The following is an 18,267-nucleotide window of genomic DNA, read 5'->3' as shown; positions in this document are numbered from 1 at the left end:
CAGTTGAAGTTGATTCCGGCCTTGTCTCCCAGGGTTGTTCCTTGGGTGGTCAGTTAGTCAGCTTGGTCCCCAAGCTGAAACCTCTGTCCTCCCTGATCTAGAAGGGAGTCAAACCTTGAAAGGACTGGCCCTACAAATATGAACTTGTAACGTGGAAATTCACCGTGCCTTAGAGAATGTTGTGAACTTAATTCTTTTCCTTCCCCCTCCTCTCTTCTTAGGCTCATTCTGTTTTACTTTGAATTTCCTCCTACTCCAGGGTCGTTTTTCTTGAGGCGGGGTCACCAGTAGTAAACGCACGGGAGTCTGAGTATTGCCACACCAGAATTATTGTGAATGAGGGAAGGGCATCTACCCTGTCACCTCCACTCCCCCCAGTATCCTTCTGAATGTCACTGGCTTAATGTCTGAAAAGTTTCTTGCCTTGTTATACTCAGTCTTAGTTAAAAGTTTAGAGCTATGTATGGCCTTCTAAGTGCAATTTGGATCATTTTTTCCCCAGATGCTTTACTGTGCAAGGTGAGCGTGGGTAACTTGCTTACTCACTGTTCCCAGAAAGAACGGCTCACGTTGTATCTTCACAGCATGTGTCCCCTGTAAAACCAAGTCTGTGGCTTCTACTACGCCCTTCCCGTGCTAGATCCCGTATAAAGACATCACCAGAGAGCTCTCAGCTGCCCTAGTAGTTATCTAATCTATAAAAAGCGTCCATTCAGACCTATTTTTGTTTCCTGTCCCTAAGCCACTGGCTAACAAGACACTTCCCCCATCTCGCAGGAGGAAGGCGTGTCCGTGTCCTTTTGTTCAGGACATATGAAAAACAGGAAAATAGTGAAAGAATCATTAAATGATTCTCGGAATTGAAGAGCAGATTCGGTTGTTTTCACCATTAAGCCAGAACTGTCCTGTGTCTTTGGCATCCAACACACTTGATTTAGGATCCTTTCCTACTTTTTCACACTGTAACCTCTGGCAAGTTTGTGGTCTTGGACAATTTCCCGACCTTGGACAAGTTGTATAACCTCTTGGGGCCCAGTGTTTGCATATGATAAATTGATAACCCTAATCCCTCCCCTCTTGCAGGGTTCTCACAGGATTGAATGTGAAGGCTTTTCGTGATGTCTGACAATCCTGGTTACTGTCGATGACACATTGTTTTGTATTTATCAGTGAGGATGCAAGAAGGCCTTTTTTAGCTACATGCCTTTTGGTAGGTACATCATATGTAGCCTTTAAAAAAAAATTCAAGTATAGTCAGTTTACAGTGTTGTGTCAATTTCTGGTGTACAGCATAAAGTTTCAGTCATACATATACATACATATATTCGTTTTCATATTCTTTTTCATTATAGGTTACTATAAGATATTGAATATAGTTCCCTGTGCTATACAGAAGAAACCTGTTGTATATCTATTTTATATATAGTAGTTAGCATCTGCAAGTCTCAAACTCCCAATTTGTCCCTTCCTACCCCCTTCCCCCCTAGTAACCAAAAGTTTGTTTTCTGTGACACACATAGTCTTATAGCAACTTTTTTAGATATGTTATTTCCTCTCCCTCTCAAGTGGCAGAATAGAAGTTTCTCTTTTTGAACTGTGTTCCCATTTTGGCCCCTGCTTTTTGAAAGTACTTACGACAGAATTAAACATTCATGCAGACGTGATGTGCCATTTGAAGGTGGCTTTATCACACGTTCCTCAGTACTTTTCTGGTGGTAATTTGCCTTTCTGCACCTGTGACTTTCTTTGAGGGACATCACTCTCTTGATTTCCTCTGTTGCAGTGGGAAAGCATGCTGAGTGATACAAGTTAACATGTCAAAAAATTACACTTTGTGAAGTTGAAGTGTTTCTTTTGAAACTACTTTGAGGTAGGAAAGATGAGTGGGCCTACTTTACAAGCAACAGGACCCTTCAAGTTTTTGATAATTTTAGAAGAAAGACTGTGGAACCTGAATTACCTGGTTCTTTCTTCTAAATGATTCGTGGGCCAGGACAATATAATATATTCTGTATCTAATTACAATGGTCTCTCTTCTGAGAGCATTTTACTTTTTGTTTTTGGTGTCTCCAGCCCTGCATAGTAGCTGTCAAGAGGAACAGCTTTGCCTCACCTACTAACTCTGTAATTTTGGGCTCTCTGCTTTGCTCTGAGACTCAACATCCTCATCTGCCTACAGGCAGATAAGATAACACTGTCTTCAGAGCAATGAGAAGATCAAGTGAGATGATGCATCAGTAGCTTAGTCTAGCTTGTTAGACTAGTAGTAGACAAAACATACTAGTTTGGTTGTTCCCTTTGTTCTATAGATGTTTTTGTAGCTATACAAAGGAGGTCCAGACTTCCTTGGTCCCCTACCCTCCTCCCTCTGCTCCCACTTCCCAGACTGCACTCCTAGGCGTACATTCGTCCTGGACAACAGGAAGGCCCTTTATCTTCCATTTATATCATAACACAGCTTCCGTTTCCCCTAGTCTTGGGAGACCTTGCAGGTTGACTTCAAACAGCCATCCAGCTTGTCAGAACATCTTCCTGAGACACGTGAGCATCGTCCTGAAATAATAGCCCCCTGCAGCCTGTGACCACTTGCCGCTCTCTTCCTATAGCATTTTATTTTGGTCCAGATAGAAGGATTCTTAGACTCTCAGTCAGATCCTTGATCCAGCAGTCGAAACTCATGTGTGATATTCAGACAGGGCAGTGGTGACCTTTGGGGAGAGCGGTGGTTACACATGTGTGCTCACTTTAGGAAAATTAAGTAAGGCACTCGATTTCTGTGCTTTTCTGTGTGTATCTAATACATTAGTACAAATGTTTATGAATTTTTTAAGAGGTACTTTTTTCTTTTTCTGCAGGTACTGTAATTCACATGTATATTCACATAGATATTTTTGAAGGGTTACATTTCATTCTTAGTTGGGAAAGTCTTTCATGAAATTAAATGAGGAAGTGTTTCTAAGCTCTTTAAGGTGATGTGGGTTAAAGTTTATTTATAAGCTCTTTGATCATAAACATATTTATGTGGTCTGGAGTTTCACTTAACTTGCTGTTGATGGCATTTGGTAAAAATGGAATTTAAACCTGTTGCTACCTTTTCAAAGTTGTAATTCTTATGTTTTGAAAATATGCTTTCTTGCTTCTTTATCTTTCTCTATGTTGTCAATTAGCAGTTAATTAGCTGAACAGTGAGGAGATAATTTTTAAAATGTATGATTTTAAAACTCATGTTATACCATTAGATGCACTTGGTTTGCCATGTTTTTATTGGCACTGGATTTACATGCTTGCTCCTGCATGGCTTTGCATAAAGCTTACTCTGAATACCATAACAGCCAGAAATTCGCTGGGAAGTAGGAAAGAATTATTTTTTGCTATGGATAAGGGATAAGAAGTGAATAATATTTACCTTGGGTTTCAGTTTTTTTCTTATAAGCAGCTCATTATCTGAAGAATGTACTTTAATTTGCTTATTATTTTCTTCTAGATTGGAAGGAAGACAGGTGAAGAAAAATAACATGATTCAGGTAGATGGAGTTTTAATTTCTTTATGCACCTTTTTATGTTTAGTTTGTATTTCTCATCTTTTCCCATTGAGAAGAACAAAATTTTTGTGGTCAACTTGAATGTTTTAAACATTCCTTATATATTTGACTGTAATAGTCAAACATATTTATACATTTAATCAATTTAGTTACATATGTACATTTAATAATCACATATTTATGTAAAATATAATATTACAACTAACACTTTTTTCCCACTTTAGAAAAATTTTCTTCCAACTCTTTACTTACATGTTTGACGTCAGTATCTTCATTATTAGAGTCACATTTTTAGAAGCATTCAGTGCCGTTTCTCACAATATGTTTTCATTTTAGTTGTTTGTGATACAGCACTTTTGGAATTCATGTATGGTGCTATAATTGGAAATTTTATTCCAAGCCACACGTAAACCATTTGTATAATGTTAGAACAGTTGCTGCTTCATTCTTTCTCTGTAGATGAAAGTTGGAGATGTCCACTGTGTCACAATTTGTAGATTTGCTTTGTTAAATAGTTTTCCTTCCCCTCTCCCTCCTTCCCTTCCTTCCATCCATTTATTTTATTTTATTTATTCATGTGCATTGTTTAAAGTTAAAGTAGTACTGTAACAGCCATTCCCTTTTCTTTTCATACTCCCATTACTCCTTTACCCAAAGATGATCCTTTTCAACTCTTTTAGTTATATTTTTTGGTATCCACCTACCTATTTCTAAATAATACACAGTATGCTTTACTGATTTCTTTTCACATTTTGGATGTAAACATTGATTTCCTGCTGCGGATTTACCTCTCATACACAACTATTTACCCTTAGTACACACCTAGTCTTGTCTCTCCATTTTCTGGATGCAGTCATGTTATAGTCTGTGATTAAATATATACTTTATATATATATTGAATATATTTTATATTTAATGCTTTTTATTATATGTAATGCATTTTATATTTTAATATAGTTAATATATATTATATTTAATGTTTATTATGACTGTGTTTTGTTAATGGCAGAGCTTGTGAGACTTAGGTTGAAATGTCTCTGGCCATTCTGCTTTCCAATTGGTCATGTGTGGACTGTTTTATTTTTCTGGAAAATATTTGACTCTTTTCTTTATCCCCAGAATTCTGAAATTTCATATTGAGACATATGTCTTAACGATTTTTTTTTTTTTTTAACGTTCATGATTTTCTTCCTTCAGAAACACATGTCTTCCAATTTGGGAAGTTTTTTTGTAGAGTTTCTTTGATAATTTTCTTCCCACCCTTTTCTCTGTTTTCTGTAAGTTTGTTAGTGGGATATGTGGACTTACTGGTTTGGTTCTCTAGTTTTCTTATGTCTTTTTCTTCGATATTTTCTAACTCTGTGTTTCTGTTCTGAGAGGGTTTCTTAGTATTTTTTAAACTTCTAATTTCTGCTGGCCTGTTTGTAATTTAATTTTTTATTGGCCTCTGAATATTTCATTTAAATACTGGGATCCTGTTCTTGTTTCATGGACGTGATACTTTCTCTTTTCCCTTGAGAATATGAGTTGAATTATTCTGCCGTTTTCTTCTGCTCATTGCACTTTTCTTTTTCCTCTGCGTTTTCCCTTTTAATCAGCTTGTTTTGGTCCTTGATTTTAATGTTAGAGGCTTTTCTCAAATGAATGGTGAGACCCTTTAGTTGTCTGTTCATATTTAAGAGTGATTCTATAAAAAGTGGACTGGAAATTTGCTTACCTAGTTTGGCTTCCATAAAGGCTCTTTGGGCAGGAACCTGGCCATTTGAGTTCAGGTGATTCCTGGACATCAGAATCTGCAAATCTTCTTTCTTGGATCTTTCGGTTTCTCCAAAAGGCAATCCTCTGTTCATGTGTTTTTGTGGGGGTAAAAGCCTACCTGTGAGGATTTGTGGGAGCCAGCTGGGAGAAGGGAGCCAGAGGTCTCACTGTACACATGTGTAAGTGCTGAGTTCTTGGTGCCTCTATTTGAATTTTATGTGATGCCTCTGAGTCTGAAGTCTTGGTGCATCATTTTCTCCAGAGAGTAAGCAGCTTCCTGTTACAGAAGTAGGGATCATTTGTCTGGCTCTACCAGGTGGGGAGAAGACCTGGGATTCTAACTGCCCTTTTTTTTGGTTGTTTTATTATCTTGCAGTTCTGTAGGTCAGGTAGGAAGTCTGGTGTGGGTCTCACTGGGTTAAAGTCAAGGTTGCCACAGGACTGCAATCATTTCTAGAGGAGAATCCATTCCCTTGCTTTTCCTAGTTTCTAGAGGCTGGCTATATTCCTTGGCTCCTGGCCGCATTCCCCCTACTAAAGGAGCAACCATAGCTCAAATACATCTCATGTTGCATTACTTTGACCTCTTCTTCTGCCTCCATCTTTTGCTTTTAAGGACCCTTATGATTACACTGGACTCACCTATTTAATCCAGAATAATATCCCTCCGTTTTTTTTATTGTGGTAAAGAACACAATATAAAGTTTACCATCTTAATTTTTAAATTGTATAATATAGCAATGTTAAGTATATCCACATTGTTATGCAACAGTGCTCTAAAACGTTTTCTTCTTGCAAAATTGAAACTTTATTCCCATTGAACAACTCTCCTTTCTCCCCTGCCTCAGCTTTTGGCAACTACTGTTCTACTTTTTGTTTCTAAGAGTTTGACTACTTCAGATACCTCATATAAGTGGAATCTTACAGTGTTTGCTTTTTGTGTTGGCTTGTTTTACTTAGCATAATGTCCTCAAGCTTCATCCATGTTGTAGCATATGGCATGGATTTCCCTTTTTTAAAAACTAAATAATATACTGTTCTATGTGCATGCCTCATTTTCTTTATTGACTCATCTGTTGATGGACATTTAAGTTGTTTCCACCTCTTGGCAATTGTAAATAGTGCCACAGTGAACATGGATGTGAGATCCTGCTTTCCATTTTGGGGGGCATATACCCAGAAGTGGGATTGTTGGATTAGAGAATAGTTCTATTTTTAATTTTTTGAGGAACCACTATACTGTTTCCCACAGTGGTTGCACCATTTTACATTCCCACCATCAGCACACAAGGGTTCTGTTTTCTTCCTGCCAACACGTGTGATTTTTGGTTGATATCTCCTTTGGTTTTGATTTTCATATTCCTGATGATTAGTGATGTTGAGCATCCTTTCTTATGCTTGTTGATCATTTATATATCTTCTTTGGAGAAATGTCTGTTTAAATTCTTTATCTGTCTTTTAATAGGGTTATTTGTTTTTTGGTGTTGAGTTGTAGAAATTCTTAATATATTCTAGCTGTTAACTCTTTATCATGTATATATATATCATATATATACATAAACTATCTCTCTCTCTCTCTCTCTCTCTCTCTATATATATATATATATATATATATAGTTTGCAAGTATTTTCTTCTATTTCATAGATTGCCCTTTCATGCTGATTGTTTCCTTTGCTGTAAGGAAGTTTTTAAGTTTGATATAGTCCTATTTGTCTATTTTTAAAGCTTTTGTTGCCTGCACTTTTGGTGTTATATCCAAGAAATCACTGTCAAATCCAATGTCATGAAGCTTTCCCTCCTATATTTTCTCCTAGGAGTTTTCTAGTTTCAGATTTCACGTTTAGGTCTTTAACCCGTTTTGAGTTAATTTTTATATATGGTATAAGGTAAGGGTCTAACTGCCTTTCATACCAACCAGTCCCCTTCCTCTCAACTCACGACGCTCTCCTCCCCGGGAACCAGACACTACTTTTCCTGAGCCTTTCTAGAGCAGTCATCTGGCTTTTTGTTTGTTTCTCAGGCAGGGATGTTCCAGCCTGCTCTGCTCAGCAGTCATCTCTGCTTTCAGCTTCCAGAATGCCATTGATACCTGTTGTCTGCTCTAATATACTTTTCTGTCCCTTTTGTCCTTATGGATTTATATCTTTTCTCCTCTCTTAATTATAATTTTAATGGGAATTAGAGGGAAGCAGAGATAAACAGCCCTATGCCATTGGCCATCCATAACCCCCAAATCCACATTGCTTTTTAAAATGATATTTAAAAGGTTTTTAGAAATGCTGTCTCATATTTGCTATTGTTAGGTACTACCTCCAAAATTAATTGTTCATTCTCTTTCTCTGCCTTTTTTTGTTAACCAGTTTCTGTCAAGTGACCTAAAACCGTCCAAAGCTAGCATTTAATGAAAGTTATTTTCCCAAACATTATTTCATTATTCAAAATAAACTGATACCCTGGTTTGTAATATAAGGCTTAGTGAGGTCTTAAATATAAAGTGACACCCTGTTTCCTGAGATAGACTTTTTTCAGGGGAGACCCTTGATTTATCTTTAGGCGTGTATACTGTATGTTGGTATCATCAGAAGATGATGGTCTTTTGTATAAATATATTTTACTTTGAAGCTTTAATTGAACATTTTTAAGCTAATGTAGTGGCAAGAGAGTCCTTATTTGTTTTAGTTTGTGAAGGTGGCTTTCTTTTGACTGTATTTGATTATTTACTATTTCTTATAGATAGAGTAAAGAATGATTAAAATGGGAGATTGCCTGGTATGACTTGGTCCTAGAAGAGTATCACGAGTGGTTTCTTTTGTCCCAAGAATTGTTTCCTCACAGAGTTAAGCTTGGTAGTTGGCTCAAGACAGCTACCCAGTTTGGTACATGGAGATTCTTAGGATTTCTATTCTGGGCTCCAGAGATGGGCTTCAAAGAGTTCAAGATCCTCCTGAAATTTGAGTGGTGGGAGAACAGGCTTAGTTTTCATCAGATACTCAATGACATGGGGCTTATATGATCCTGAAAAGGGTTGTAAACCCACTTTGAACTCACTTTTGAAAAGAAAAAAGAATGTTACTGATTAAACTAGACATGATCAAACTGAAATGCCACAGTGCTAGCTACCATTAGATTCCACATTCTTTCACACATAAATACAAATGACCATAGATGACAGACTAAATGGACAGCTCTCTTTGTTCTCTGTCAGATGCAAAACATTATCTCCAGCTTTCTTGTTGTGCACACAGCCATTTATACATATATAGCTACAAAAAGTATCGTTTATGAGGGCGATGTTTTGGCCTTTTTATCAGTCAGCTTGTAAAGAAGTTTACTTAGTAGTTGCCCTTTATTTTCATATTGAAGCTGCTGTGCTTAATTTGTGAAAATCAGTTATTTGTTGACAATTAAAGATAGTAGGTAAGTATACAAAAGGAGAAATACCTTTATGTGATAGAGGGTTACAGTTAAGAAAAGATGGGATAAGTTTTATACATATTTTATGGCAATTAAAAAAGCTTGAAGAAAGAGAGAGGAAGGAAGGAAGGGAAAGAAAAGATGGGGGTGAGGAAAGATGAGCTGGAAGGTGGGGGTCAGTTGTGAATTTTTTGTTTCCAGTCTAATATTTTAAAACTTAATGCTTTTATTTATAGCGAGGTGTACTGGGTTGATATCTCTCTGAACGTTAGAATTTCATGATTCCATTTTCAAAGTCGTTAGCTTAAATTAGTCTTCTGTTCTAGGCACAGCATTGAGTTCTTTGGGATGCACACAAGTGTCTGGCTGGGAAGCTTATGAAATAGAAGACAAGACCCTGCCTCAGGAAGCGTACATGAGAATAATTTTAAAGGAACCTATCGATAGATGCAAAGCAGTAGCTGTTGGAGGTATGTAATAATTTAGATTGAACCTGGTGGGGCGCACTCTGCTGTACTAAGTCAGGTTGAGCCCTTCTCAGGGAACCTTCTTAGAGCAGAACCTCACCCTCTGGCCTCGGATACACTAGTAGTTGTTCTCTGAACTTGCCTGCGTAATGGGACGTCACTCTTAACTCTTTCTTAAGCAGCTCTGACTCAGCCCCTGTGAGTCCTTCCTGTTGCCTGATAGACAATAAAGACAATAGAGGAGGCCACATGGGACTCTGGACAAATGAAAGTGGCAGCGGACTTCCAGCTGGAGACCTCACTGCCTTCTTTTCTGGGAACGGGGCAGTCAGTATCAAAGCTCAGTGAATGTGTATCCTTTGAATCAGCTGTTATTCATTGACTTTTCTCTGCCCTAAATGACATCAAGGCCATATCTGAGTCTGACTGGGTGGTGGCTACATCGGATTCATAATTTCCTGTTAGTCATTAACTTTGACCTGCTTGTCTCCTTGACCCTGCAAGTTATAGGGTTAAGTGGTTCCTTTATTTTCTTTCTTATAGCCATAATTCTTATCTCCTCAACCAAGTTTATCATCAAGGTCAGGGTCACTCAGTCACTCATTATTTTATGTCCTGTGACCTTCAGTGGTTGGCTGGCTTTTGATGCAATGGCTCTTTTTTATGGCATAGCCTATGTCATGTTATATGTCACCTTGATCCTTTAGTTTGTTTTTTTTTTCCAGTCTACCAATATAGGACACTTTAAATGTACCCTGTGCCAACTATTTTATGTCTTTGATCATTACACCATCATGAGAACATTAAACAAGTCCCACTTTCTAGATAAGAATACTGAGTTGAGGTTCCAAGTGATTAAATAACTGGCCTACTGCTTCCCAGAGTCAGTGCAGGAATGGGACTCAGTACTAGGTCTGTCTGTCCCATATGTGTGCAGTGGAGGCAGTATACCACGCTGTCTCCCCTTTTGAAACATGGTTTGAAAAATATCCAAATGTTTATGGAAGTCTAACTTTCTGCTCTACTTTTTTCACCATTATTTGCTTTTCCCCACTTCATGGGTTCTTATTTGGTTTATAATTATAACATTTAACTGGCATATTAAAATCAAATATATTCTAATTTTATAACTTTACTGAGAGTATATTACTGGTATGAGACTGTGGTAAAATCTGCCCTCTTTCTAACATAGGCTCTGATGTCTTTGTTGATATGTTCTGGGTTGATTATACAAGGCCAGCAGAGGAGGTGTGAATAGACTTTGATTCTTTCTGATAACAATCGTACTGTGTCTGTGACATTTGCGCTAGTACACAGATCCTTTCAATATAGTTAGTAAAGATGATATAGAAGAGGAGTGATGAGATTTTGCTAGAAGTCTTCTCATGTAGTTCACAAACTTGCTTCAGAGCTGGAATTCTTTAAAATGTAGAACATCAATTCAAGTGCTTCGATTTGGCTCAAGTGACCACTTTCAGTATATATACAGCTTGGAAGTTGTCCTGAAGGATGTGAGTTTTAAGTTTAAGTGAGTTTAAGAATAATTAGTATTCACTTTTGTTTTTCCAGTAGTGGGCTACATGATTTGAAAAGCTCTGTGTTTAGACTTCTAAAATATGTTTATTAAGTTAGCAGATGCTATATATACTGATAAATATTTTAAATCTTCACTAAAATCCTGGGAGGTTGGCTTGATAACCTTCTTTGAAAGATGAATTAACTGAGGCTTGTGACATTACTTGCCGAAGCTCATGCAATTAGGAAATGGTGGAGCCAGAACTTGAACTAAGATTTGTTGGATTTCAGGGACTGTGACTTGACAATTCCTCTGCCTCACTGATGACACAGTGGTGACGTTTAGATCGTAAACGAGCAAAGGGTTTTTTCCTGCTTTGCATTACTACAAAGGCAGCCTTAAAACAAGCAGGTAAATAAGCCTCATCTTCAAAGCAAAGGCTTCTAGATCAGCCTGGTGTAGTCGCTGAAGAGGCTGCATCCAAACAATGACCATTCTGTTATGAGGGGCTGAGAACTGGGAGGAGTGCCTACCCGGCCACGTGTCCTTTCCCACACTGAGCCCACTACGCTGCCAGAAGCATTTAGGCTTGCTCACCTCAGCGGTTGCATGAGCAGCTGTTCCTTCTGAAGCAGCTGTGGCTGGAGTTTGGCTACACAGTCACACAACTCTCAGGTTTGTACACGAGTCTCAAAATTTATGAAATAGACAAACCTTAGAACTTCAGGTATAACTGTGTCAATTTTACTGTGAGTAAAATTTCTTTTTGTTTTGTTTTCCTTCTTTTTTATTGAAGGATAGTCGGTTTACAATGTGTTAATTTCTGATGTACAACGTAGAGATTCAGTTATACACATGTATTCCTTTTACATATTCCTTTTCATTATAGGTTATTACAAGTTACTGAATATAGTTCCCTGTACTATACAGTAGAAACTTGTTGTTTCTTTTTGTTTTTAAGTGTGATATTTTCCCCCTGATTTTAAATAGAAAATTTTGGTAAGCATTGCCAAGTTCAAACAACAAAACACAAATCACCACTCAGAAGTAGCCACTGATAATATTTTGGTTTGGATGCTTCCAGTTTTTATTCTTATGAATATGTATACCTCATAAAAAGTACAAAATTAGAATTATAGTGTTCTAGATCCATTTTTACTCAGTACAACATCAACATTTTCCCCATGTTTTTAAGTTTTCTTTTACGACATGCTGAAAAGTGGCTACAAAATCCTTCATATGAGTAATAACATACTGTTTTATCTTATTATTAGGCAGACCTAATCCTCATTCAGTTCAGTTAGGACCTCTCCAAATTAGGCCACAGTTAGGCAGGACAGAATTAAAATAAACAAGAACTCCATAATTGCCACTAGTTTTCACATATCTTGTAAAATAACTAATGACAGTTAAGAATATGATGAGAAAACCCAGATCACTTCCTCTGTCACATTATACAGCGAACTTGACTTATGAATTTCCCAGCACAAATGCTGTTTGTGCCTGAAAGGAGCACTGGAAATTATCTCTTGACCTGTAAATTTTGAAACCTCCTTTTTCTTTTGTTGAGATGACCCATCTATGATAAGTCACTATAGTCTTCCCATGGTTAGAAGGAACTTCTCCAATCCTTATTTGCAGATAGTTTGGCCCTCCTAGTTCCTTAATGTACCTAATGCTCCATGTACTAGTTAATTAAGCATTTTTTTCCCCTGTTTTTTTTTTGTGTGTGGGGGGCGGTGAATATTTCATGTGGGCTCAACCCTGGGTCAGGCAGCTGCACTGACCCGAGGAAACCCCAGGCCTCATGAGTGCCACTGCTTTTGCAATCTTTTGGAGAGACTTTCACAGTGCGTCACAAATAGGGCTTCTCCTGAGCTGAAGAGTTCTGTGCTCCTAGGGATCAGAGTTCTCAGACCAAGAAGGTGATTACAGCTGAGACGGTGAACGTTTAATAGAAACACTCTACTTAGAACAGGTTGGATATGAAGCCGGGACTATAACGTATTGTTCCTTATTCTTCTTCTCGTAAAGACGTCATTGTTAATTTAAACAATCATCATTATCATCATCATGAGGCCTGTGACCTCCTTATTGTCCCATCAACCAACAGCTCTGCCTTTATATGCTTTATGTATAGAACTCTCACAGAGTTTTGTTTAAAGAGTATTGCTGCTTAAGGAAGTAAAGACTGAGAATCACTATGGCATATAGAACCTACAAGAGGATGAAAAAAAGAAGGCAAAGAGATGTTTATGCTGTATTATTGCCAGTTTTCATTATGCTTGTAATTTAACTGTAGGGACATAGTCCCTCTTGGGTTTGGTACTTACCATAGGCATACAGTTGGAATTCCCATAGACTGACCTGCTTTTAGGACAGTGGTACCTCAGAAGTTCTACGGTTAGGAGAGATGGAGTGATAGCCTCACAAGCATTGGTGGTAGAAAGTAACCTTTAGTGATGGGGTCAGCAAATGGTGCTGAGTGTAAACTCTGAAAGGCTTGGGAGGCAGGTCTCTGTGTCCTGGTTGCTGGGGATAGTAGGAGGGCGTTCCTGTCACCAGAGTGATGCGTGGAACTGAGCCTGACAGTGTGTGAAATCTTCATCCTCTTTCTAGATTCTTTTAAAACATTTTGGGTGGACTCTCTTCAATTGAAGATCGATGTTAATGAATCACAGAACTGACCACTCCTGAACCAGGCACTTTAGCTCTATTTGTGTCACAGCTCAGTGAATTAAGTAAAGAATTGCCCTAAAGATGTTTGTAACCAGGGAAGACTAAGGAACTGACAATTTACAATGGCTCATTTCCAGTTGGAGCTCAGAATCCTCAGTTAATAATTTAAAATTTTAACTATTTATTTATAGGACAGTTGATAAAGGCATATTCATACATGAAGACCTTAACACGAATACATATTCAGTTATTCAAAGAGTGAGGTTAGTCTTGAGGTGAAAACGGAAGAGAAAATTTTTGCTATTTCTGTCAGGAGCAGGGTAAATTATGCCCAGTTTGCAAATGTAACAGGATACATTGGAGCCAAATAGGGTTTGAGTTGTCTGCATTCTGACTTCCACAGCTCCTGGCCCACTTCCTGCCATAGTCAGGCTGTACTTTCTGTGCTCAGTACAAACCACAAGATGTGAATGCATGGAACTCCTGGAATCATGCAGCACTGCAGCACTGGGTACATTCATCCGTCATCCATCCATCCATCCATCCATCCATCCATCCATCAGATAGCTACTGAGCATCTCAACTTTGTGCCATGCACTGTTGCAGATGCTAGACTGTAATAGTGAGCAACGCAAACAAGATCCCTTATGGAGTTTACAGTCCAGTGAGAGTGGGGCAGGGTGGTTCAGGGAGACAAGTGATACAGAGGTAGAGAAGCAAGAATATTTCAGACATGGATTAAGTGCTTATGAAGAAAATGAAATAGAGTGGCAGGGTGTCTTCGGTAAGAAAGACTATTATTCTAGATTGGTTCTAAAATGCACAACCTGTGACTTGTTACCTCCCGCACTTTTTATTTTTATATTCACCAGCTCTCTTAAGTAGTTCTGAGAGGAGATGAGATTCCTCTGTCATCACTGTGTTTTCTCTAGAAAGTAAGGAATAAGATGTTTCTCAAGCTGCTGGCATTTAGTGGTGGAAACTGGGATAGCTTGTCTTTTTGAGTAGTTTATGAAGTGGAATTTAAAAATAATTAATTGATGGCCAATAGCCTATAAACAGAAATTTCAAATCCATTCCGGAGGAAAATGTGATATATTGCTTATTCATAAGGGTTGAAGGTTGAGAAATTGGACTAATTCTCTCCTTAAGTATCTCAGACTCATTGTTGCCCATGTTAAATGGGTCAGTAAATCTTACTGATTTTTTTCCTTTATAATGTCCTTCTTTTTGTGTGTCTCTTTTTGTCTTTTTTCATGTATCTATCACCACTCTGATGAGATTCTTATTACCTAAGGCTGGTCTTTTAAAATACGATTCCCCTTGGTATCTCTGCCTGTGGGCTAGCTGATGGGTTAGTTTTTGTGATGCTACAGTCATAATTTTATTCCCTTCTTTAGAGCTTTTAAGGATGACTGTCCCCTCATTTCAGGAACATCAGGGGAGGGAAGGTGTGGCTCAGTGGTAGAGCACATGCTTAGCATGCACGAAGTCCTGGGTTCAATACCCAGTAACTCCATTTAAAAAAAAAAGATTGAGAAGGAACTTCAGACTCCCTAGCTCAGCATTTGAGGCCCTCTGTGATCTGCTTCCAACCCATCTTTCCAGTCATAATGCTCTAACTTTATCCCTGTTTTACCCAGTGCAGACCTTTGCCTTCACCCAGACGTTCTAGTCCCTTTTATTTAGTGCTTTGATCAAACTGCTGTCTGGAAAACTCATTTCTTTTCTTTTTTACCTGTTTAAATCCTGTTGATATTCATAGTTCAGTTTAAATAGATCATGTCTCTTTCTAGCTGCTTTACAGGTTTTGCTTTGTGTTTGGTAGTTTGGGGTTTGTAGGGAGTTCTTTTTCTATCTATTTTTTTTTTCCTCTTCAAACTCTGCTTGAGGTTCTTTGGGTTTCCTGGATCTGAAGATTAATATTTTAGGAAAATTCTATTATTAGTTATTAGAATAGTACCTCTTCCTCCTTTATTTTATTTTCTTCCATATGAAATTCAAGAAGATATTATGTTAGACGTCCTCAATTCCCATTCCATGTCCCTCTTCCTAGTTTTGTTCTCTCTGTCTTGCTGTTGTAATTCCGGACTATTTTCTTTGCATTGGTCTTCTGGTTCACCAGTTCTTTTCTCAGTTTGTATCTATTCGCTGTTTAAACTGTCCTTGATAAGAAAGAGATTTTTATACTTTCAAATTTCAGTTTCATTTTTTATGATAAATTAAAAAATTTAGACAGAGCTTAGAAAAAGGCATGACACGTAATATGGAGGTACTCAATTAATATATGTTGGTTGAATTAATATGAGTTTTTTACTTAAAAATTTTTAACCATTATTTTTGGTCCTTTCTCAAGTCATCTTGGTAATATTTTTTAAATAAAAGTTTGCTCCTTTTCAAACTTTTCTTTATTAAGATATATTAAATATACTTATTTTATGCTGATAATTCTAGTATCTGAAATCTTTTCAGAGCTGGTTCATTTACTGTTTTTATTGGTGTTCATTCATAGTATCTTATTTCCTTGTGTGTTTATGATTTATTGACTATGAGCTCATGTTCCTTGAAAGTTTTATATGTGCGAGTTCTTTAAGATCTAGATTAAAGATAGGTTTTTCCAGGGAGTATTTATATTTGCTTCTGCCAGGTACCTATAGGCACCATCAAGCTAGGCAATCTTCAAAGTCTCCTCTTGAGCTGCCTTGAAACACACAGTATGAATATAGACCACAAAACCATGCGTACTAGCTGTTGGTTATGAATTCTCATCGGAGATTTCCACCCAGACCACTGTCAGGCCTCACACTCCCCAGAAAAGTCACCAGAGTTAAAAAGCAGTTTCTCTTCTCTTTTGGTGGACCAAGTTTATTTCTCATCGTCCATATCCTGAGGGTATAGTTCCCTGAAGTTCCAGTTTTATGTAGGGATCTGTTAAACTCACCAGTCTGAGTGGTCCTGGTTTTATCTCCTGTCTTGCTGTATGTCATTATTATAATAGAAGTCAGAAGGGAAGTTCAAGGTGACCAGGGTGCTGGTTTTGGTGTTTTCTTACTTTACAGCATTCCTACTTTTACTGTCTCTTACTTTATTGTCACCTCATTGGTGTATCTAAGTAGATGATATATTTCCTTCTTCTTTAGTTATTTTTATTTGGGAGAGTAGTTATTTTATTTGGGGGAGTATTTTAGTTGGGAAAACAGATACAAAAGGTATCTATTGTGTCATTCTGCAGAAAAGGAAGATCTGTTTTTGTTGCTTTGTTTTTAGTAGGGTACGTCTAATAGATGGGGTAGGAAGACATTTGGAGCAGAGCTCAAAAAATTATTAAAAATTTAGGTACAATCCCAGCCTCCCCTTTTAATTTGAATGTCTGTTGTGTACAGTTGGATTAGGTCAGGAATGAGGTGGAGAATAATTCCTTGTAATATTGAGTTGCCGGGAAACTTGATGTCTTCAATACATTGTTTATTGTGATGAAGTTTATTTTTGTTCATTGATTTGATTGATTAATTGTCTGGTATTTTATTATATCATATAATTTTACCCTTCTAAGTAAGATTTGAGTCCTAAGTAACTCCCTCACTAGATGGGGGTTATTTGTTGTATTTTCCTTATGTGGTATCTGCCGCGGGTCCACTTGGTGGTGTCCTGAGAGGTTCTGATATATTTTGATCCTTTTATTCAATGTTATTTCATTTGATTCTGAATCAGTGGAATCTTATATGAAAGTGAAAATAGTTGCAATTAATAAAGTATGCCAGTGATACAAAAAAGAAATTCAGTCTCAAGAAGAAATTCTTAATATTATGGTTTAGATGTACAATATGCAGACCTGCAGAATTAGTTTTATGATTTGAAAATTTAAAAGACTCTGTACTCTCTGAACACTAAATAGGGGAGTAGCAGGAAGTGTTGCCATCTGATAGAAATATGTAACCCGTACATGTGCCACTCATGACCCTAAGTGGATCACATGCTATAGTGTGAACTTTAATTTTCTTGTTTTGAGACTCTCACGTTAGATTAATTTTGCAGAGGAGGACCCACTATCTGGATTACTGATGTAATGCACATAGCCATTCCTGGTCCATGCCTCAATCTGCATTACTAAGTTGGGACAGTTTCCTGGAAACAGCATATATTTGGCATGACTTAAGCTAATGAGTAAATTTTTTGAGCATGTAGTATGGTGCTAAGCAAATGTGAAATGGAATAAATGTTGATTTAAATTGGTAGAAAGCTCAAGTTACAATGACTAGAGTAGGGATGAGATGGCCTGATACAGTTATGTATTTTGAGACTGTGAATATTAGTAGTATGTTTTAAATAATATACCATGAAAGAAATTGGAAACAACATGGTAAGCATGCCAGCTGGATTAATAGCATGATTTCTCAGCTGCACACTCACATAAGACCATAATATGATTAGAAATTTTCAAATTAATATTTGAAGGGCTTAGAGAAGTTTATTTATTATAATATTTTTTTGAGTAGCTGTGTTTGGAAGTTTTCATTTTGTAAAATGTGTTAGCTAAACAGATCTTCACATTTAATCATGAAAAAAATGACTGTTTTTAAAATTTGTACTGTTTGCTTTGAATTGGCATTGGTGGAAATAGTTTCTAAGAAGAGGAAAATGGTTTGCATCCCACATTCTGAATATTTTCAGACTTTTAAACTATTTAATCCAGATCATCTACTGTTTATTATTTTTTGTTCAAAATATGAGAACATACACTTTACCTATGTTTTCTTTTTCTTATTAGTTATAGTTTTCAGCAGTGAGTACATTTCTGAAAATTATATCAGTGATATTTTTAATAAATTGAATAAATTTAGTTTGACGAGGAAATTTCACTAATTTTAAAGGAGATCTTAAATCCTTTAG

At 37.1% G+C, this 18,267-nt stretch overlaps 1 protein-coding gene across 14 annotated transcripts in view; it reads left to right on the top strand.

Moving 5' to 3' along the window:
• The window catches only part of SGMS1 (sphingomyelin synthase 1), a 264,644-nt gene that overhangs the window by 124,409 nt on the left and 121,968 nt on the right, over positions 1–18,267 (top strand). For 6 of the 14 annotated variants that reach the window (XM_072971533.1, XM_072971528.1, XM_072971535.1 and 3 more), the window contains 2 exons: positions 3,485–3,524; positions 9,042–9,185. The exons of 1 other annotated variant lie outside the window; for it this stretch is intronic. The gene's annotated coding sequence lies outside the window, so the exon portion shown is untranslated. Of the gene's footprint in view, positions 1–1,083; positions 1,211–3,484; positions 3,525–9,041; positions 9,186–18,267 lie in introns of all 14 variants that reach the window. 7 more of the 14 variants (XM_072971529.1, XM_072971534.1, XM_072971536.1 and 4 more) reach the window with 3 other exon arrangements.

The sequence above is a fragment of the Vicugna pacos genome, chromosome 11, assembly GCF_048564905.1.
Source record: "Vicugna pacos chromosome 11, VicPac4, whole genome shotgun sequence".
In the NCBI taxonomy this organism is placed as follows: Eukaryota; Metazoa; Chordata; class Mammalia; order Artiodactyla; family Camelidae; genus Vicugna; species Vicugna pacos.
The sequence above is the reverse complement of the archived record's forward strand: the minus strand, read 5'-3'. Positions and strand labels throughout refer to the sequence as shown.